The sequence below is a fragment of the Rhinolophus sinicus genome, linkage group LG04 (assembly GCF_036562045.2).
Source record: "Rhinolophus sinicus isolate RSC01 linkage group LG04, ASM3656204v1, whole genome shotgun sequence".
Taxonomy (NCBI): Eukaryota; Metazoa; Chordata; class Mammalia; order Chiroptera; family Rhinolophidae; genus Rhinolophus; species Rhinolophus sinicus.
Genome location: NC_133754.1, coordinates 12,576,670 through 12,599,686, shown reverse-complemented (window position 1 = coordinate 12,599,686; position 23,017 = coordinate 12,576,670). Strand labels below are relative to the sequence as shown.

The 23,017-nt window shown below is 34.0% G+C and overlaps 1 long non-coding RNA gene across 1 annotated transcript in view; it reads left to right on the top strand.

The window, feature by feature from the left end:
* The window catches only part of LOC141571285 (uncharacterized), a 43,520-nt gene extending 22,011 nt beyond the window's left edge, over window positions 1-21,509 (top strand). Inside the window, exons 2-3 of the long non-coding RNA XR_012496046.1 lie at window positions 7,378-7,437; window positions 21,324-21,509. This is a non-coding gene — a long non-coding RNA (uncharacterized LOC141571285). The remainder of the gene's footprint in view (window positions 1-7,377; window positions 7,438-21,323) is intronic.
* Window positions 21,510-23,017: the final 1,508 nt, after the last annotated feature.

Sequence of the window (23,017 nt, the reverse complement as noted above, 5' to 3'; positions counted from 1 at the left end):
ATTAATATATGCAGCTAATTGCATGGTTTAATGAACTCAAATTAAGTCATAATATATTATATTAAATACAATTCATGCTGTGCATAGAAAATACAAAGGTCATTGCATCTAAGAATAGCAGGATCAAGAACTGAAATACTAATGGATCAAAAATATCCTGTTTAAATATCTTTTTCCTCTGAGTTCCATTTTTTTTCTTTTCAATTTGTTCTCAAAACTACTCAAAAAGTCAGCAATGTGATATTTTAGTGTTCTTTAACTTCAAGAAAGTACAGGATTATGTCATACATTAAAATATGCTATTTTCAGAAATAGTTAAACCATAATGTTCGGAACATTAATTATCTGAAAATGTGCACAATAAGCTACAATTTCAGAAAAACAACTTCTGACTCTCTTTACAATGACAGACTTTGAAATACCTTGCTCAGAAGATGTTACCTCATCTAATAGAAAGAACCGCTACTCAGATGCCTGCCTGAGAATAGTTACCTAAAAGGTGTATGTAGAACCAAGGTAGCGGGACTTGGTTCTCATGACTTTTCTTTTCTTTTCCAGCCAAAGAGGTTGTAACTGAGGACTAAGGAGAGGAACATTATCTTCAAAATCTTTGCCCCATGATCCTTTTGCTGTATGATTTGATAATTTCTATTATGTATTTTGGTGTTATAGAACCATGCTACATATATATATATATTTTTTTCAAAATCACTCTTGTAATCTTGCTATCATAATAACTATGACTATGTAGTGTTTATTGCTCCATTCAGTTGGGGATGTAAATACAGTTGGTGATGTAAATTTTAAACTCTGGAAGTGAGTCTAGAAATGTTAAATATTACAACTTATTGTCCACTGTGATGATGCTCCTTTCCAGTTTCCTTTGTGTATTTTTCTTCTTGCCATGGTGGTATGAGCGTGAATTCTGGAGATACTGATAGCCTCAGTCAAAATCTGTGTCTACTGCTTACTAGCTATGTGATCATGGAGAAGTTATTTAAAATCTGTGTGGATTAGATCCCTCATTTTTAAAGTATAGATATTAATATTAACAATCCTGTAAATGCCAATACTTGTTACCCAATTGATAAAGAAGAAAGACATATCTCACACAGTTGATAAGGTTTAGGTGAAATCAAATAACTGGTATAAAATGATAAATTCAGAAATTTACCAACCGTGTTTCCCTGAAAATAAACCTAGCCGGACCATCAGCTCTAATGCATCTTTTGGAGCAAAAATTAATATAAGACCCAGTCTTATTTTAATGCATTATAAGGTGGGGTCATATATAATATAATATAATATAATATAATATAATATAATATAATATAATATAATACCATGTCTTATATAATTTAATACCGTGTCTTATATAATATAAGACCAGGTCTTATATTAATTTTTGCTCTAAAAGATGCATTCGAGCTCATGGTCCATCTAGGTCTTATTATTGGATAAACACAGAATAACTAATAAGTATCAAAGCTAGTATTTGAAAACGGAATGAACATTTTTCTCCTCTTTGTTATTGATAAAATATGTTTATTATTTTTACAAAGAGTATAAATTTACAAATGACACAGGCAAGCATGCTGCCCTTCCATCATGCCCCTTTCATTCACTCGACCGAGTAGATACCCATGGAGGTTTCTGGAAAGTAGATGGCAAATATATAATTTATTGTTTATTTTGGGGGGTGAATGTGAGAAAGATTGATAAATAGCTGCATCATTTTATGATTTAACTTGGAAGCCTTACCAGAATATTGCTTATTCATTTGGTTTCTTCACTATTGGAGACTTGCATTTAGGGTTGGCATCATAAAAGAGGATTTTTCTCACACACACAACAACAACAACAACAACAATAAACCCTAGAGGGTTGTAGTCACAGAACTGAGGAATAATTATATACCAGGCCCTTATTCCCCAGGTGTTTTTTTTTTTTTTTTTTTTTCCTTAGATGGAATTTGGCTTTTCTAGAGGTAATAGTGATAAAGAACTGGATGGTGGAATAGAGCAATGATCAGATAAAATATACTGTGCTTAACTGCATTTCTGACTCTGAACTAGTTGACATGCCTTAAACATTCCTTCTGTTTTCCTAAGTATTTTTCCTTGAATTAAAATGCTTTTGCACCTCATCTCTACCTGTTGAAATCATATCAATTCTTTACATTTATAGCACATAAGGTTATCTCTTAATATGTTTTAAGGCCCACTTACAAAGCCTACGTCTATGTACGTCCTCTCTTGATTCCTTACAAGTGGGTGTGATTCCTCCTTTCTTAGACTGTTATGGTAATTTATAATTTCTTATGACACACATTTGATTTTGTTCTGTATTAACCCTTCTGTTTAGTTGTTGTATCATTCTTCTCCACACGAAAAGTATAAAGACCTAGAGGATAAAGATGGTTTTCCCATCCCTGTGTATCCCAAAGTGTCTTGCACGATGTTTTGCAAATAGCATCTACTCAATGAAAACTGAAATAATTATCCTGCCCTTTCCTGGTAGTGCCTGTAACAGTGTTATGTTCCCTCTGGCAGAATACTTAGTCAAACATCTGAAAATGTAGAAACATGGCTCTTTAGTTATCTTATCACACAATAAATACAAGAGAGGAGCTGTGCAATTACTGACTCTCAAATGAGTTTAGCCAATCCAGATACCAGGTCTGAGCATCACTTAGTACAGCTGAGTTAACAAAGGACTGACAGGGAAATATTTAATAGTTATCCTGTGTAAGAGTTAAACCTATAAACTGGGAAAGGAAAACGTATGCAAACCTTATCATTTATAAATTGTCATAAACAAATGGCATCAAATAAATACATCCAGGAGACATAAATGTATTTATGTTATATATGTATATGTAAAATTCTAGGATACGTAAACAAATTGTATGTACAGTCATTAAAAGCCATTTTCTAAAATCATGGCTCAAATAACCCTTATTTTGCAAATGGGATGTCCTAGCACATTACTTTATTGTCCTAAAATTATTGCTTAATTGTAAGGGACTTCATTTAAGCTTCTTAAAATATGACATGGTAATAATTAGCATAATTTGCATGAATAACAAATAACTGATGATACTGCAGTTCTTTTAATGAAATAATGTGTTATTTAAGCTGTCTTAGCATTATGCACGACAGCTACCCTATCAACAGAGGAATTAATTCACTGTACATGGAAGAACAGTTTAAATATTAAGCAATCAATCTATCATTTTCTCATCCTAGTTAATGAATAAGAAGACTATTACTTCAGTTGTCTCTTCTCTCCTGAAAGGATGAGCATAATAATCAAATTGGAATTTTATAGAAAAGGAGGCAAATTAACATTATACTCCATATTCATATAAGCTTATCATAGGTTAGAATTACTTAGAAATAATATTAAATAGATCAGTGGAGATTCAAACTTATAAAAATTATTTTAGCTTTAGTCAGTCTTTGGTAATAAACACTGAAACTGTTAACATGACCAAACCATTTACTTTAAATCATTTGCATGTATTTTATTTACACGGCAGGTTTCTTTCAGGAGTAACTATAGTTACCCATTTTTACAAATATTATAAGTATTAGAGAAAATGTACCGTGTTTCACATCATGAAAGAATTATCTTTGTTAACACTTGACTATGGGCCTATACTATGGAAAGTTTACATATAGAACAAATATATAAGAAATCCACCTGTGTAAGAGTAGCTTATAAAAATGTAGTAGGTAAACCAAGATCCTTACTGAACTGTTGCAAATATATAAGGAGAGAATACCTGTAGAGAGAGACAAGATATACCTCAATCAAGGAAGAGTTAAAAAGATTTTGACAGAAAGAGATGGTGTGCAGTTGTGTCCCAGGCATCCGAAAAATATCCAAGAAACCAGCACACAGAAAGACTGGTAAATTACTGGAACTTTTGTTAACTGTAGGTGGGATGGAATTAGAAAGTCGTATCAAGGATAGGAGTCTTTTACAAAGAAAACAACAATCATTAAGGTCTTATCCTATTAAAAAGAGCTGATGGTGAGGAAATGTTTGGGATTCTTTCAAATAAAACATGTTAATGTGTCTCGTCTTGCCAGTGAGAATGGTTCAAATAAAGTGTACAATAAAGAATATCTGTATATAAGTAATATACAGAAATGGTATAGAATGAACACTGATGATTAATGCAGTAAATTAGGAATCATTATCTTAAGAGTTTATGAATTCTTATATTGAAAATTTACCATTTGTTTAATTTGAAATAGCATTATAAAAGATTGTAAGAAAAAGTAATCAATAAGATTTAAATATAATTAGCTATCTAGTAACTATTTGAGATCACTGATTTTTATAGAACCCAGGAAATAGAATTTGTGTAAAGAAAGGAGAAAAACTTCACCAAAAAATCAAAACTAAAAATAAAATATACAACAGCAAATTTTTACGAGCCCTTTCATTTTATTGAATGGATGGACTACTCCTGAGTCTTCATTGGTGGAACCCGTAGGAGGCTGCATATGGAAGATAAAGATGTCCCTACAAAGGTCCACTTATAATATGATCACCAATATCTCTTCCCATTTAGTATCAGCTGTTCTTTGGTCTATTGCATTAAAATTTTGTCAGTTATTTTCTCCTTCACAATCCTATATTTCAAACATCCCACAATGCAATATAAACATAATGCATATTTTTAACAATCAAAATTGAAATTATGAAGAAAGATGGAGGATTTCATGAAAGTAAAAGAAGTGATACTACAGAACTACAACTGCTGAAATCAAATGCAAAGTATTAATAATATAAAACATTTCAATATTAAAATAGTTAATCACTGATGAAGAAAAATTTATGAAGGATCTTGACAAGATTTATTTTTTTATTTTAAAGTCTGTCTCCCAAACCTTGTCTTGTCCTCTTTTCATATACGTGTTGAGTCTTTGCTTTAAGTGCATTTGCACTGAGTGACTTTTTATTTTTCTGGAACTGATTATTCTTAGATAATAAGTTCTTATATTTAAGGATTGAAAAGGTTTAACCATAACATGCTAAAAAAAATAAGTATACAGCAGTTGATTGGAAAGATCCTTGAATTAGAAAAAAAAATAAATTGGGTTTGGATTTAGGAAGATGAAACAGGAAAGCAACCAGCACCTGCAAACACCGTAGATAACCTCAGACAAGCTTTGAGTTCAGGCTCAATAAATCCAAAGAGCAAAAGATGAGAAGAAATTGTCTGAGTAATTTATTACTGAACTTTAATTAAAACATCTGAGCCAGCCTGAGCTTCCCTCCTCCCATCTCCTTGCCCTGCATAGAAACCACAGGCAGCAAGTGTTGTGTCCAGATTTAAAACTGAGACCACTCTTTAAATTAAGTGACAGATATGCCACAGGAAGCTCCAAATGTGGCTGTCTGGGCCCAAGAGAAAGAAATAGCTTCTGAGGGGAACATTTTGAAAAGCATGAAAGACCACCTTTGCCTAGTAATAAAGCTTAAGAAAATATCACAAACAGTAAAATCCTCCTTATTTGGCATTCCTGCTGTGTTCAGGCATTCTGCAGGGGAGTATCCTACCCCATGGCACCCTCTTATATGGAGCCCCTCATCAGCCTTCCTAAGGAAGTGATCTCGTGTGGAAGCAGACCTATACAACTGGAAAAGAGACCTATCAAGTCCTCATGTCAAACAACATGGTCTTTTTTTGTAAAAATGAAACAAAAACAAAAGATTGCTGGACATCCATAGAATAACCAAGACATGGAAAAAAATGATGTTGATACCAAATAATGCAGAAAGAAAACATTCAAAATAACAATTATAACACTAGTTTCTAATGAATTTTTATGGAGAGATTGCGTAGGCTAAAATATAATTGAGAAAAACAGACCTAGCTGCAACAAAATAAAGAACAAATAAAAGTGGCTTGATTTTTGAAATAGGCAAAATCAGTGAAAAAACGAAATTAGCAGAGCTAAAAACAATTATTTGAAAAAAATAAATAGATAATGTTTATTTAGTGATTACAATTGCCAGGTACTGGTCTACAAACTTCATGCATTCTTAACTCATCCAACTCTCACAGCAAATCTATAAATTTGATGCTGTTGTCATCTGCAGTTCACAGATGAGGAGATGGAGACAGATGGAGGCTGACTAACCAGCCTAAGACTGTACAGTTGGTAATGAGCAACCACACCTTGAATCCAGGTGGTCCTGTGACAAAACTACACACCTACCAATTGGGCTTCAACACTCTTAAAGCTGAAGTTAAGAGAATGTCCAAAAGTTACGATAAAGAATTTGAAAGAACTCTAAAGAGTTTAAAGATTTATAATTATAAAATTACAAAGAGTTTGAAAATACAAAACAATATGGAATTTAAAAATACAAAAAATATGGAGACAGGACAAATAAGGTCTATTATTAATTCAATCAGTACAATACAAAAAAATCCTCAGAGGGGAATATATATGTGAAGGTTTCATACACACACACACACACACACACACACACATATATATATACACACACATATATACACACATATATATACATATATATGAAGGTTTCTATATATGAAGGTTTCAATATAAGGCAGCAGAAGATTTTTGAAGATTCACTCTTAAACATATGGAGGTCAAATTTCAGAACACTAAGGAAGTTGAAAATTTCTAAAAGTATTCAGAGACAAAGTCAGGCAGGCTACCTACAATACAACAAAAATAAGAATGATGAAACAATTGTGTCTGAGGGCCAAATAAAATGATCAATAAGTATATCAATAAACTTTATAAATTTTCCCATATGTGGGAAAATTTATAAAGTTTATTGATATATTTATTAACAAACACATACAATATTTAATGTTTGTGTTATAAAAGCATCTGTGAGAAAGATAAAAACTTATAGCAAAGTTTGGCAATCCTCAGAAAAAATAATGTAAAAATAACTGTCCAAACCTGTCCTGCCAAATGGACAGAGACGAGCCTCTTAAAATAAATCTTCAGTAAGAAGAAGAAGAGTTTAATTTAGGAATACCTTTTCTTTTGTAGATTTTTTACATTGTTTATTAAATTTATTGGGGCCATTTTGGAATATCTTTAAAAAAACACCAACGGCATCGAATGGTATTTAAAAATAACTGCAATATTAAAACTTTTATTAAAGGATATAAATGCTAACACTTATGGAAATAATAAGCATTGGATTTAGAATAAAAAAGGGATAGAAGATTCAAGAAATAATGGATTTTTTGTATGGTCTAGAAGAGGTAAAATAAATTACATAAAAATGTAAAGAGAATAAATTGAGACAGTTTATGTAAAATGAGCACAGTTTAATCACTTAGGCCTAATCCAATATTTTTTTCTTTAGGCTCAGTCTCACCACCTGGATCTGGAATAACTTACATGAACACAATGCTATGGATTTTATGTAAGTATTTTATAATTGAAAATTGACCTGCAAAACATTAATAACTATAGCTAGAGTTGAATGCAGTATTTATAGACAGTATAAACATAACAAAATGACTTCATATCCATCTGTACAAACACAATTTTCTCCCATTATTTCAATTAAAGCAGGTGTTCCTTTAATTAAGTTATATCCATATGTCTTCTAATCATTCATATTAGACTTCATGAATTTTACTTGCTTTTTTCCTAAAATCAGACACAATATCACAATAATAAATATCTATTCTCCTGGTTAAATACTGTATGTATGACTGTAACATTACTATATTTTTCATAATATTGTCATTGAAGGATTTTGATGAACAGGGTCTGGAAAGAGCTAAATTGATAGCTTAACTCTGGTGCATTTTCCTTCAATTGTAGTTGCTTTCTCTCTAAATGGGTAACATGCTCTTTTTCTGCTTTCTCTTTTACTCCCATTCTATTTCTTCACCTCATCCCCACACTCTAAATTTGGTTAAAGTGAGGTAATGAATATCATGCATGTGAAAAAATTGGTATTGAATGCTACTGATATGTTTATGTGTTTATTTATCATACTTCTAACTTCTTGGGTAAATTGCTTTAATTACTTTAACTCTCCAAATTCAACTCAAGGCCAGGCAGTTCTCATTCTATTTCAGTGTCAGCTGATAATCAGTATTTTTCTCAAAAATATTTATCTCTAGTTGAGGAATTGTATGTAGTAACGGAAGTACTTAATATACCAAGTTCAAGGCCATTGTACCAAAAAATAATTAGAGAACTGTGACATCTCTTGGACATATCTTATTCTCAGTTCTATTTGTAAATAGGAGGTCTGTCTAACTTTCAAAACCCAGACTCTTTTTGCATTTCATGATTCTAAAAGCCCCAAGACATCAGTAGGATTCTGTCAGGTAAAGTAAGTGTAGAAATAAGCAACAGAATCCACAACTTTTTAGCAAGTACATAGCGCCACATTAAGCATTCCAGAATATCCCTGTCCTCACTCACTGACAATTGCAGTTGAGTTTAACATACCAACATCTTTGGCTGCCAGAAACATTAGAATTGCTCTACTGAAAATACTTTCAGTTTCCTCAGGAGGTCTAATATGGGATGAGGTCCTTAGTGGTTGATTAACACTTTGTCTCCTAAAGTACTGCCAGGCTCACGTGGTGTTTGTACAAGCCATTCCACATGAACAAGGCAGACTCTGAAGTTTTGCTTTGAATTGCTACATCCACTATACAATAGGTGTGACATAGCTTCTTAAAATTTCAGCCACAAACAATCTACCAAGGGGTATTATTTCATTCACAAGTAAATGAGAGTAATTTTATTTTCCAGTCCACAGCCAGCGTGTTTTGTTTGTTTGTTTTGTTTTGTTTTTGTTGTTGTGTCCTTTAGGGGAGCTAAGGAGATACTCTGGGGGGAAGTTTTTGTGAGAGCCACTAACTAGAGGATAGCATCTGCACTACAAGTCGTATGTATAACCATCCATATTGAGAATTATAATTCCCCTTGTGGTTTGAATACAAACTGTAATTTCAATATTACTGTAACAGAGCTTTCAACTATAGCTTGTTCCAAAAATAAAACTTAATAAATACAACTTTAAAGTGGTGTGTGTGTGTGTGTGTGTGTGCGTGCGTGTGTGTTTGGTACTTGATTCCATGTCATGTAGAGAGAATCTTATGTAGGTATCTTATTTTTCCTTTATTTAAGAAAATCAAGTTAAAATGTATGAATATACTCTCCCATCAAGAAAAATTAACCTTAGTTTAGGCAAAGAGCTTCATATATACTATAATAACATAACAAAATCCTCATTAGGTATACCACCTCTATATGAAAAGTAAAAGTAGAAGTTTGTTTTGGTTTGGTTTTTCATTTAATTTTAATTCATTTGTTCTGAGGAAAGAAAAGATTGTGTGCAGTTTGGAAAGGCTTTGACACATTTGCTAAAGATGTGAAATTTTTGCAATGTGATTACTTTTCACAGTAACACAACTCTCCTTGTTAAATCATGTGACTCTGTTAACTTTTTGGCTGCAGATGGAGCTTATGGTTTACACAAGAGTAAATTCATGCAATTTCACAGTAGCTGACCTATTGAATAGATCATAAAAACATTATATGTGAACTATTTTATAAGTCAACTTAGTGTAAATAAAATGGGGGTAATTATTATTTTTTTGCTGTAGGAAGAAAACTCTCCCTAAATTGAATGCATGAGAGGTACAGACTCTGGTGTATACAGATGCCTTAAATGTTGATAGAAAAATGCAACAAAAACAATAACAATAATAATAAATGCCAATTATTTAGCACCAGCTAGGCTTCAAGCACTTTGTTTACCTATTCTTTCATACTGAACTTCATTCAAATAAAGAATGAAAACAAAACAAAAATTCACTTGTCTCGTATGGTCTAATGCAGACATAGCCATGAAAATAATTGATTTTAACTGTTGAAATGACTACAAATTTAAAAAGTAAAGCTGGAGCTGAACCATAATTTGAACCCAAATCTTCTCATAGTAAGTCCAGCTTTAAACACTATGTCATGCTATAGACTCAGCAAAGAGATCCAAGATGGTGGGGTAGATAAACATTGTGCTTCTTTCCTTCCATGAACACATTGGAATTCCAACTAAATTATAGAACGTTCAACCTAGAGAATCATCTGAAGTCTAGCTGAACAGAAGTTTTATAACTAAGGATATAAAGAAGAAGCCACGTTGAGATTGGTAGGAACAGAGACATGAAATGGGCTAGTCCCAAACCTCCGTGTGGTGGTTGAGAATGAGGAAGGATATCTTGACCATGGAGGTTCTACGTGGAGGAACAAGGGACTCCAGCCTCACTCCAGGCTTTCCAACCCAGAGTACTGGGCTGGAAGAGGAACACTCGCAATACCTGGTTGTGAAAAACAGTGGGGATTCTGGCTGTCCAGATGGGACAGAAGGTTGGGGAAAATCCAGAGGTCCTCTTAAGGGGACCACACACACAGACTCACTGACTCATAGGCACTCACCCTGGGCTCCAGTGAAGGAATGGTGACTTGGGGGGCATCCAAGGCATATGGGAGGCAGACTGATGTGTGTGGCTTTGGAGGATTGTCACCATTTTCCCTGTGAAGGGGCCTCTTACCAGCAGGTGGGTACCATTTTTCCTGTGTTGAGCCCACTCCCCCACCATAGACAAATATGAATCTGATTGGTCTGGTGAGCTCCATTGCTCCACCCTGCTGACTCAGCTGGGATCTTGTGCCACCCAACTCCCCCAATGCTGGAGGCACTTTCTTCATGAGCATCCAGACCTGTCTGCATTACAACATTTCTTAGAAAACTATCAGAGTCCACAGGCCCCAGGCAGGCGATGACTAGCTGTGGTGTGCTCTGAGACTTTACTGAGTAGCTCCAGGCTCAGCACTGGCCAAACCAGAGTCTACATTAACCTGGTGACCATAACTCTTCCCACTCTAGTGACTCCCTGAGATCCTGCCTCACCCAACTCTCATACCGCATGAGGCTTTATCAGTGGCTGAACCTTAAGGGAGTCGGCAGGTGACAGCAGGCCTTGGGATGTCCTGGCTTTTTGTGGGGCTACCCCAGGCCCAGTACTGGTGGCAGCCATCCTCAATTTATAGTGTGGCCTCTCCCACATGCCTCCAGGGTTAGTACAGGCAGCAAATAATCACAGATTGCTTTGTAGCTCCTACGAGGTTATCCCCAGCCAGTCACAGGCAGTAGGGGATCTGGGCCTGTACCAGAGCACCTCCAAGAGACCCCAGAACCAACATAATTAGAGTTTGGCTTCAGAACACAACAGATCACTGCCTAATTAGCCCCATAAGCAGCATACCCAAAGGGTGGCCTCAGCAGGCAACAAGCCTTTTAGGGCAAATCCCACTCAGTGGGGTAAGCCTGTAAGCTGTGGATGTGGCCAAACCCCATAGCCAGTGGACCTGATGCACCCAGTGATGTGCTAATAGCAATCAAGGCTGAACTATAACAGGAGGATACATACAACCCACAGAAGGGACACCACTGGAGTACCCAGAGCAGGTGATCAGGGAGACTGTGCCAGGGCCCCACAGGGCACCTACTACATAAGACTGCCTGGCCAAGACTGGGAGACATAGCAGATCTACCTAATACAAAACAAAACAAAACAAAACAAAAAAACAACGACAACAACAAAAAACAAAACAAAAAAGAAAAACACACACAGAGAAGCAGCCAGAATGAGGAAACAAAGGAATATGTCCCAAACGAAAGAACAGGAGAAAACTCCAGAAAAAGAACTAACCAAAATGGAGGCAAGGAACCTACCAGAGACAGAGTTCAAAACAATTGTTATAAGGATGCTCAAAGAATTTAGTGAGAACTTGAACAGAGAGATAGGAAACATATAAAAGGACATAGAAACCATAAGAAAGAATCACTCAGAAATGAAGACTACAACTGAAATGAAGAACACACTAGAAGGAATCCTCAGCAGACTAGATGAAGCAGAAGATTGAATCCCCAATTTGGAAGACAAGGTAGCAGAAAACACCAATCAGAACAGCAAGAAGAAAAACAAATCCCCTCCCCCCCCCAAACTGAGGATAGTTTAAGTGTTGACCTCTGGGACAACATCAAGCATAACTACATTCACATCATAGGGGTACCAGAAGGAGAAAAGAGAAAGCATAGGATTGAGAATGTATTTGAAGAAATCATGACCTTTCTAACCTGGCAAAGAAAATAGACATACAAGTTCATGAAGTGCCGAGAGTCCCAAACAAAATGACCCAAGCAGGCTCACACCAAGACACATTATAATTATAATGGCAAAGGTTAAAGACAAAGAGAGAATCCTAAAAGTAGCAAGAGAAAGGCAATCAGTAATTTATAAGGGAGCGCCCATCAGATTTTCAGCTGATTTATCAACAGAAACTTTGCAGGCCATAAGGGACTGGCACTGAATATTCAATGTGATGCAAAGCAAGGACCAAGACCCACAGGTATTCTCAGCAAGGCTATCATTTAAAATCGAAAGACAGATAAAGAGCTTCCCAGACAAAAAAAAAAAAAAACCTAAAGAAGTTCATCACCACCAAATCAGTATTACAAGGAATGTTAAAGGGACTTCTTTAAGATGGAAAAAAAATATATGAATAATAAAATGACAATAGCTACATATCTATCGACAATTACTTTTAATGTGAATGGATTAAATGCTATAATCAAAAGACAACAGGAGGGCTGAATGGATAAGAATACAAAACCCTTACGTATGCTGCCTACGTGGGACTCACTTCAGATTGAAAGACACACACATGGAAAGTAAAGGGATGGAAAAAGTTATTTCATGAAAATGAAAATGATAAAAACACACAAAAAGCTAGGGTAGCAATACATATAGCATTCAAAAAGACTTTAAAACAAACGTTATAACAAGAGACAAAGAAAGACCTAGTAATGTCACTTCTGGGAATTTATATGAAGAAACCCAAATCACTACTTTGAGGAGACATGTGCATCCATATGTTCATTGCGGCATTGTTTACAATGGTCAAGATGTGGAGGCAGCCTTGGTTTCCATCAATAGATGAATGGATAAAGAGTAGTTGGTACACATCTACAATGGAATATTGCTCAGTCATGGAAGGGAATAGGTTCTTGCCGTCTACATAGCAACATCTCCGTGGATGGACCAGGAGAGTGTTGTCTGAGTGGAGTGTCAAACAGTGAAAAACAGAGGCAATGTGATTTCACTTTATTGTGGACTCTAAAGAATAAAGAAACAAACAAAACAGCAACAAACTCATAGATTCAGAAACCATTTTGATGGTTGCCATATGGGACAGGGGTTGAGAGTTGGTGAAAAAGGGGAAGGGATAAAGATGTACAAATTGGTTGTTAAAAAGTAGGTATGGGGATGTAGGGATATATTCAATAATATTGTAATAACTATGTATGTTGTCAGAGGGGTACTAGATTTATAGGAGTGATAGATGGGAGGGGACTAGGGGAACTGGGTGAAAAAGATGAAGGAATTAAGAAGTACAAATTGATAATAGTTACAAAATAATCATGGGGATGTGAAGGAAAGCATAGGTAGTATAGTCAATGATATGGCAATATCTGTGCATAGTGCCAGGTGGGTACTTGACTAGTCAGGGGGATCATTTCTTAAATTATATGAGTGTCTAACCACTATGCTGCATACTTGAAATTAATATAAAATAATATTGAATGTTAACTGTAATTGAAAAATTTAAAAATGGGGGAAAAGGAATAAGAGGTGCCAATTTCCAGGTATAAAAGAAATCATAGTGATGTAATAAATAGCGTAGGGAATATTGTCAATAATATTGTGATAATGTGGTACAGTGTCAGATGGTTACTGGACTTATCATGGTTATCACTTCTTTAGGTATATAAATATTGTATAACTATGGTGTACACCTGACACTAGTATAATATTGTATATTAGCTATATTTTTAATAAAATCTTAAAAAATTAAAACTATATCATGCCGATATTCCATAATACAAATAAACATAAAGAATAATATAGTACTTATTGTTGCATATCATTTAATTTTGGCTTTAAGTATTCCTAAATTAAAGTTTCCTATTCTTTACCAAGAGTGCTATTTTAAGAGACCTACATCTGCAGGTGGTAAATAAAACCCTCCCAGATTTATAAAACATACTTGATTAAAAATGATTTTTAATTCAAGGGAGCTTTGAAGTAATTTAAATTTTTCTAAATAATACAGCTGGTGTATACTAATTTTACTGAAGATTTTCAGGTCCTTGATACAATTATTGTTCCTTCTCATAAATCCTTAAACATTTTTTTTCTTTTCTAAGTGTTTGCAGATAAACCTTTCAGTGAATTAATCTTTTTACAAGCAAATGAGATTAACTCAAGGAAAATTCCATAGAATCTTTCTCACTTTTGGCTTCTTAAAGTTATTTTTTTCTTTTTTTTAAACCTGCTATGAGGATAATTAACAATGCAAATATAAGTATTATAACTTGATAGTTTCTAAATATCACCGGCAAACCCAATGCCGTTCTGCCATATATGTACTTGTCCATAGTCAGTCTTTTTCATGTTTCCTGTAGCAACTATTCCACATTTTTACTCAGCGCATTCTCCCTATTCAACTTGGTCCAGAGCAAATAAACAGAGCAAATGTAGTGCTCAAACCTTTAACTTCTCTCAGAGCCCAAAGATCAAACTCACTTATAATTGAATCCTTCACCTTCCTCCTGCCTCAGCCCCCTCCCTATCTATTTTTCTTTTGATTTCTCTTCACTTCCAGACATTGGAAAATAACAAAAATCTGAAAAAGTTTCTGTTTCCTCAAATCAATTCACATCACACCCACAGCTTCTGACTTCTACTCCAAAATTACACTGCTGCTGAAGTCACCCACGCAAAGGCCCATCTTATGTTTTATTTCATCTGACCTATTAGCTTTTGACATTACTACTCACCCACTATATCTGTGAAACTCTTCTCCCGTGCATCTCATGAGTTTACTCATCTGTGTTCCTGTCCTATCATGAATATAACTACTCCTCTTAGGATTCTTAGCAGATCTCTCTCCTTCTGCATACTTAGCACATTGTGATGCTCTCATTCATTCGTTGGCCAACCTCTCACTCCAGATGCAGAGTGGAATCATCTATTCTTATGAGTTCCAGTCTATGGGTGATTGCCAGGTCTATACTCTCCCTCCTCTGTGATACATTCCCTTCTCTGTGTCTTATAGACAACTTAAAATTTACATGAATCAGTCTAAAATAATTTGCTTCTGAGTTTCACTCCTACTGTACTCACTGACTTAATGATATCATCATTTACTAAATTTTACAAAACAATAAATACTAGTGTCAACTTCAGCTGCCTTCTGTCCCTCAATCTCCACTCATGTCACACAATCAAATCCATCAATGTCATACTATTTTATCAATTAAATAGACTTTGGGATGTAGTTTAAACTTGTCATCTAGACAGTGTCTAGACAGTGGGTTCAATTTAGATTTTAGAATATGCTGTGAAGAAAAAAACAAAATGAGAAACATAAACGTTGAAGAAAATTTCATGATGCATTTGTATTTGTTTTTTGAAGGATGAACATGAGGTTAGATAAAAATATTTCATTTATCACACAATCATTTATTTTTATGATCCTAGTTAAATCATAAAGCCATATAATTTATTAAAGTATAAATATATTAGAATCAATTTTTAATTCATCTTTTTCATTACTTTTACTGCATTTTTTAAAAACTGAGATTCTCATCGTAATGTACAAATCTCCTAATTGTTCTCCCTGCCTTAGAAATTTCCTCTCTCTGTTTCCCTTTATGCTTTTTTTTTTCCACTTCATTCAGGTTTAGTTTTCTAAAAGTCAGAGTTGCATAAATAACTACATTCTACAGAAAATACTCAGATGTGCAAAGAAAATTGAGCTTTTGTACTTGATCTGCAATGGATTCAATTTTACAAAGCCCTTCTACCAAATACGTAATAAGAAAAAACAACAACACAAAAACTAGTTTTAAAATTTTAATTTTGTAATCGTTATGTAGTCTATTTTACATGTTCATTCATTTTAGGGAGAAATGATTAGTCTCTTAAATTTTAGTTATGCAAATCCTCCCGCTTTCCCTCCACCCTGCCTCAAATAGGTGTTTCAGAATATGGAGGCAGCTATGGTTTAGCTAACCTAGTGGCTTCTGCTGTGATGATTCTAGTAATTCTTGCCTGGTGTCTCACAGCTTGTCCAGGTGCTGGTGGTGCTACCTAAATGACTCAGTTCTACCTTAAATGGCCCACATTGAAGATTCCTCAGGGTGTCTTCCATGTCCTTCTGAATCCTGAACTCATCTGCTTGCCACCCAGTCTTGACTTTGGGGTAAACTTTCCCTTAGAAACAGAAGGTACAGAAAGGCTACTAGCCTTGACATCAGTGATCTTCTCAGTGTCCTTTATGGAGCAGCAGGAGGCTAGGTCTTACAGTATTTTCGGGGAAACACAGTAATATTAGTGCTGTTTTTCAGTATACTACCTACTACCTAACTAACATATCCAGATAATAATAATAATAATAATAATAATTAATATTAATTGAATTCTTGGTATATGGCTTACATACCATAACTCAGTTGATTCTCAAACAACTCTATGAGATACGCAAAAATTTTAACCTTGTTTGATGAATATTAATTTGCCTGAAAATCCATGGCCTTTGAGTAACAGCACAGGTATTTAACCTTGGTCTCTGACACTGATACTCTGCGCAAATAACACTAGGTCCTATATTATAGAGGACCAATAGAGAGAGAACTATAGCATATATTTCATGAAACTGTATAACTCATTTAGTAGTTTTCAGTGGCCCACCATGTACCAGTGATGCAAAGGTGAATGAGATGTGATCTCTATCCACAAAAGACCTACACTCTAATTGGAGAGGTAAGACATGATTAATTATATAGTGGTGGCCCTGTGGATAGAATGGGTAAGGGTACATGTATAACAATAGTAAGATTGTTAGGTAAGTATTAATAATAAGAAAAATAAATTCATGAACTTAGTCTTAAAATATTTACAAATTACCCTTACAACAGAAGAGTACAAGAGTATATATATATATAATCTAGACACATGCAAACCAGAATGTGAGACATCATTTTAGTTTTAAAGACCAAAATATAGTCAGTAATGCATACTGTGTTAAAGTTTTGAATATTAGCAGGTTAGTGACTAGACAGACAGGAAAAAGGGAATACAAAACATACAGATATTGGATATCAGACCAATTAAGTGCTAAGTGTCAGCCAAAACAAACATTTGGAAAGATGCATTAAAAAAAAAAAAGGGCCAAGGTGCTAACATGATTCCAAAAGAGCCTTATTAACTGGGGCAATGCTTGCTCATTTGGGCTCCAAAAGCTCTGCCAGACAAGTAATATGTCTGAGAGAACAAGTATAACACTTGTTTTGTGTTACTTTTTCAGGTTTTAGTGATAGTCTAATACATTAGAGTGACATGTTTTACATTTTACTTTTCAGGTGTGCAAAAACATATATTTGTGAACATTTGTAAGATTATCTTACAGTTGACAAATGCATAAAAGAGCAATTTCGAGTATTTGGTTTTAAGAAATTTGGGGGGAAAAAATGCTTAGCACAAATCACAAATTTACATACAGTGATACGCGCTGCAAATATCTGCACAACTTCAAATCAAGAACTTTGTTTGGTATATATATGTGTATATATATAATATAAATTTTATATATATGTAGAAGTATATATATATATATAATATATATAATGAAGTAAGAATTTTTATTGCCTACCCATTTCATCTTCAGAGCATCACTGCATCATTTTTCATTCAAGCAAAAAATTACATATATATATGTGTGTGCGTATATATATATATATTCAGAATTTTTTGAATTCTGTGAATGATTCAAAGGGTCCATAGAAGAGACTTTTGTCCTGACAAAGCTTTTGTTTTTCTTGAAATGGCAATCATCACTGAAATAAAAAAGTATATTTGTACCTCCCTGCCATGTAAGCTTAAAACCAGAAAGGACAATTTTAGTAGCAACCAAGAGACAGACAGATAATCTTAACTTATATGGACTGATTGTTTGTGTCCCCCTAATTTCATATGTTAAAGCCATAACCCCTAATTTGAAAATATTTGAAGGTGGGGCCTTTGGGAGATAATTAGGTTTAGATGAGGTCATGAGGATGCGACCCCCACCATGATGGGATTAGTGTCCTTAAGAGGAAGGGATGCAGCTTGTTTTCTCTGCCTAGTGAAGACACAGCAAGAGAGTAACCATCTGCAAGCCAGGAAGAGAGTTCTCACCAGAACCCAGTCATTTGTCACCCTAATATTTCAGCCTTCTAGCATTCAGAACTCAGAAATAAATTTTTGTTGTTTAAGCCACCCAGTCTATGGGATTTTGTCATGGAAGTGTGAGCAGACTAAAACACTACCCTGCTGCTGGTCTTCAAAATTCTCTCTAGGCTTGAATATTCCCCACTTCGTTCAAGGATGGTCAGACAGGTAATTATTCTCTGTAATAACAATATGGAAACTAAATAACATAAAATAAGACATTATGGCAGCATCTAAAATAAGGAGATACTTTGGGGAGGGAGAAATCACAAAGAAAAGAAATATATATTACACATATAGATTTACAAAAGTAGGAAAGGGGAAATGAATAACAGAGATAAAATTAAAAATTAGGAAACAAGCAGAATTAAAATTCAATGGAAGCTATTTTAAAATTATCATTAAAACTTAAAATACTAGATAATGTGAGAAAAGATAAAATAAATGTACAAATTTTAAACCACAATTATATAGAACTTAACTATATATATATATATATATTCAGAAAGTATTTTAAGAATCAGAATAAAATGGAAGATTGTTAGAAAATGTAAATAATCAGTAGGATTTATAGAAGAAGTAGAGAATAATACTAGACCTATATCCTTGGATGTAATAAAATAATATGTCTAATAATTATCTCAAATAGAATGTACCAAGGTCAGATGATTTTTTGGGTACATTTTTTATAATTTTCCTAGAATGGCTTTTTTAAAAAAAAATATTGTCCCAGTGAATAGACTAGGATACAAAATTTCTAAAACATTTTTTGAAGCTAGAAAAACCTCTACTACTAAAAACCTGACCAAAGTAGTACAAAAAAATAATACGAAAGACAAATTTCATGTTTGAACATTAAAAGCAACATCTTAGTTTTTAAAAATATATATTACAAAACTAGTAAAACAATCTAGAAATACATAATGACAGTTTTTTCTGCAAATTCTCAGAAAGGGTAATGTGATCAGTCTATTAATGTTTCAATGTATTAAAATAATTTGTTTCATTATAGGTCAGAAGGAAAGAAAGATATAGTTATGCAATAGATTATAAAAGTTTGATAAAATTAAAAATATATTGATAAAAGTTGTTAAAATGTAATCAGGAGAATCATTTTCCTGTCATAAGGATATCTATTGGCATTTCCATTGTTTTGAAGAAACTTGTCTGCTATTGTATTAATCTTGACTATTTATCCAGTGTAATAAGATAAGAAATAAAATAATACAGCCATTTTAAAAAAAGAAGTAAAGCACATGTTCCTTATTTCAAAAAATGAGATGTTCTATCTTGAAAGGGCAAACATATTGATCCAAATGCCCTCTGGAATAATGATAGATCAGTTATTAGGCTAGTTTTCAAATAAGAATTGAAAAATCAATATTTCCCATGTTTGACAATAACTTGTCAGGTAGAGTAATAAAGAGTAATAAGAAGAATCACCTTTTCACAATTAACTGAAAATGTAAATTTAAAAAGATTATTTATGCAGAAATCTAAATCCCAGTGGAATTCAAGCTTTGGAAATTTCCCCAATTTTTTTTTTCCTCAAAGATACTTCAATTTTAAAAAATCCTGTGTGTGTAATAATGGAAGAATAATTTAATGAAGTGCTCAGTGAATGACATGGATGAGATCTTCTCTGTAGAGAGGAGCAGGTGGCCAGGTCTCACAGCTCAATTCACATGATGATGACATGGGTGGTGTGAGTTGTAATTAATGGAGTGTAAATGGCTCTATGAGAAGTTACTTCATGTTGCTAAAATATGCCATACATTTCCTAGGACATAGGTCTTGAATTTCTGACTGGAGAAATTCCAGATATGCAAAGTATAAATGTCAGAAATAAAGCTGATAAGATGCTAAATGTGTATTTTTCAAAAATACTGTTTATTCTTCACTGTGATTTTCTGCAGGTGCTATGAAAATCAGTTCAGTTGAAAAGTTATTTTGTAACAGACTTATTGTAGGATTTCCTGGTAAACAAGATGCATTATTGATTTTTTAACTTTTTAATGAAAAATCGGTGAATTTTGCAAATTCTGATTCTTTGTAAAAGATCTGGTAGAGCAAATACATTATTCAGCTTAAGTCTATAAATTTTAGCTTTTCAAGTAACAGGCTCTTTTTTCACCCACTGTTATACAAACCAAATTATTTTAAATACATGCAAAATTGATCGAATATCGGTAATCTATTTTTTCGTTGATTGATATTGTATATAGGGGAGGGGTCTTACTGACACATATCATGGTTGCCACAGAGTACAAGTATAGAGATTTTGGGAAGATAATACACAAGGAGAAAATATGCTGCCCTCTGAATTCTCATTTTTCCACAGTACATAGGGACATGAAGCTGTTTTGTAGATGTCATAGCCAAGATTTCATCAGAGGAGAGCCAGCATCAGCCAAAATCTAGGCATGGGGCCAGAGCACACCAACAGGAAAGAGCAGGGGAGAAAACGCTGCCCCCCCATTACATATTTATAGGTTAGCAGTCTCAAATGAACCAGGGAACACCTTGTTTCTCTATGTCACAAGATCCCTGGTCCAGAATCCTTGCTGAGAATATGCACAGTGAGAACCTAAGACTGCAGCGTACTTCGGCTCTGGGAACAGCTTGACCAGCTAGGAATTGTGACAGTAATTCAGCTAAGTCAATTTTTTGAAGTGCTTTAATAATGTAACATGTATTGTAGCCCTGCAAATGTGTATTGGTTGAAGTTCAGTCTTGTCTTCTACACTATATTATGTACCATATCTTTTGTGAGAAAATTTCCCTTTTCATTAATTTGATCTGCAGCTGTAATGAAATCAGAGTTTGGAAGGCACAGTGGGGGTGGGGGTCAAATTATATTTGATATGTTGGAACAATGCACATAATTTGTGGGCAGCAGGCCAACTATTGTGGACTAAATGGTTTGCCACTTTTCTTTCAGGCAGTGGGATCTAGTTCTCTTTCCCTTGAATCGTGGCTGGCCTGTGACCGCTTTGACCAATAAAATATAGCAAACATGACTCTCCCATCCAGGTCTTTACAAAGCTGGAAGCTTGAACCTCAGTCCCTTGGACCCTGGTATGCCATGCATGAAATGATATGGGGAGGCCCTGAGACTAAATGAAGAAGGACGTTTTCCAGCCATCCACATTTGAATTATAGGTATGTGAATGGAACTGTCTTGGAACCTTCAGATCAGATTAGTAGGAGTCAAATATGACTAAGTGACCAGAGTCAAAGCTATTGGGCTCAGAATTGCCTACCAAACCCTGCGCACATTCTCAACCCACAATATAATAGGATATGATAAAATGTTTGTCATTTTTAAGTCACTCAACTTTGGGGTAGTTTATTATACATGAGTTCATAACCAGGAAAAACTTCTCTTCAAATGAATTTCACATTTTTATACCATTTCAATAAAATCCCAAGTGTTTTTTATTGATAGAAACATCTTTCATGGAAGAAACACATGAAATACAAATAAAACAATATTGTAAAAGAAAATTAGTGAAGGGCCACAAGGCAACATACAGATGTATTCTAAACTTTAAATAATTTAGGAGAGTTTGATACTGGTGCTACAAAAAACAATCAAAGCAACAGAATTAAACCCAAAATAAAGAGATTTCAGTTTATATAATTGAATTTATGAAAAATTTGTCATCAGTAAATCATTCTTTCATGAAGTACCCTGTATAGCACTGTGCATGTGATAAGCATATCTAAATTGAATGAAACAAAGAACTAGAATAAAATGTAACTGAATATTAGATTGGAATTTTGTAATTATTTAAAAAGCATATTTGTTCATGCATTTTAATTTTCTAAACTAACTGCAAATTCTTGTGGGCAAAAATTGTATATTTATCTTTTTAAATCTCTCACAGTGATTATCACAGTTTAATATTTTTTGTGAAAAATTTCATGCATTCTTGTAAATGCATATGTTGCTTCCAAAATATATTAATGCAGTTATTTAGTAACAATCTTGGCTTATATTATTAAAACTTAGACAATTTTCCCTAACTAATATGAGAAAAATTTGCATGCTATTAATTTTTGTTCTCTTAAAGAATCTTGCTTGCAAGAAATCAGAATATAGAAACCTGTTCTTCCAGTGAATATACTGTTATATAGTAAAAATGTATAGTTTCCCCTGAGCACGGGCTCATGATATTGTGAATTGACATTTTGCAGCATTTACCCCTTGGCTGCCAATTCTTTATTTTGCATAATCCTTTTTTTTTCTTACATAAAAACTGAAACAGGGAAATTTTGGGTTGCTATGCCCCTGTGGGATGACAGCATGATCGACATATGTGTAATAAATGCAGACTTCTAATGTACAGATACAGTCACACTTTCACACTCTGACATTTCCCCACACCCCAGACTTACATGTTGAAATGCTGAACAGTTACAGAAGGAAAAACAATGCATCATGGAAAAAAGTACTATAAGAATAGATAACACTAAGTAGAGTTGCCGTATGGTATACCATTCACTATAATGACAGTTCTATCCGTTTTGGGTAGCTACCTAAAATATCAGTTAGTGTAGAAGGCAATATATTCATTTTGGAAGAAATTTAAACTTCTAGGCAATATTATAAACATTTGTTAAATCATAGAG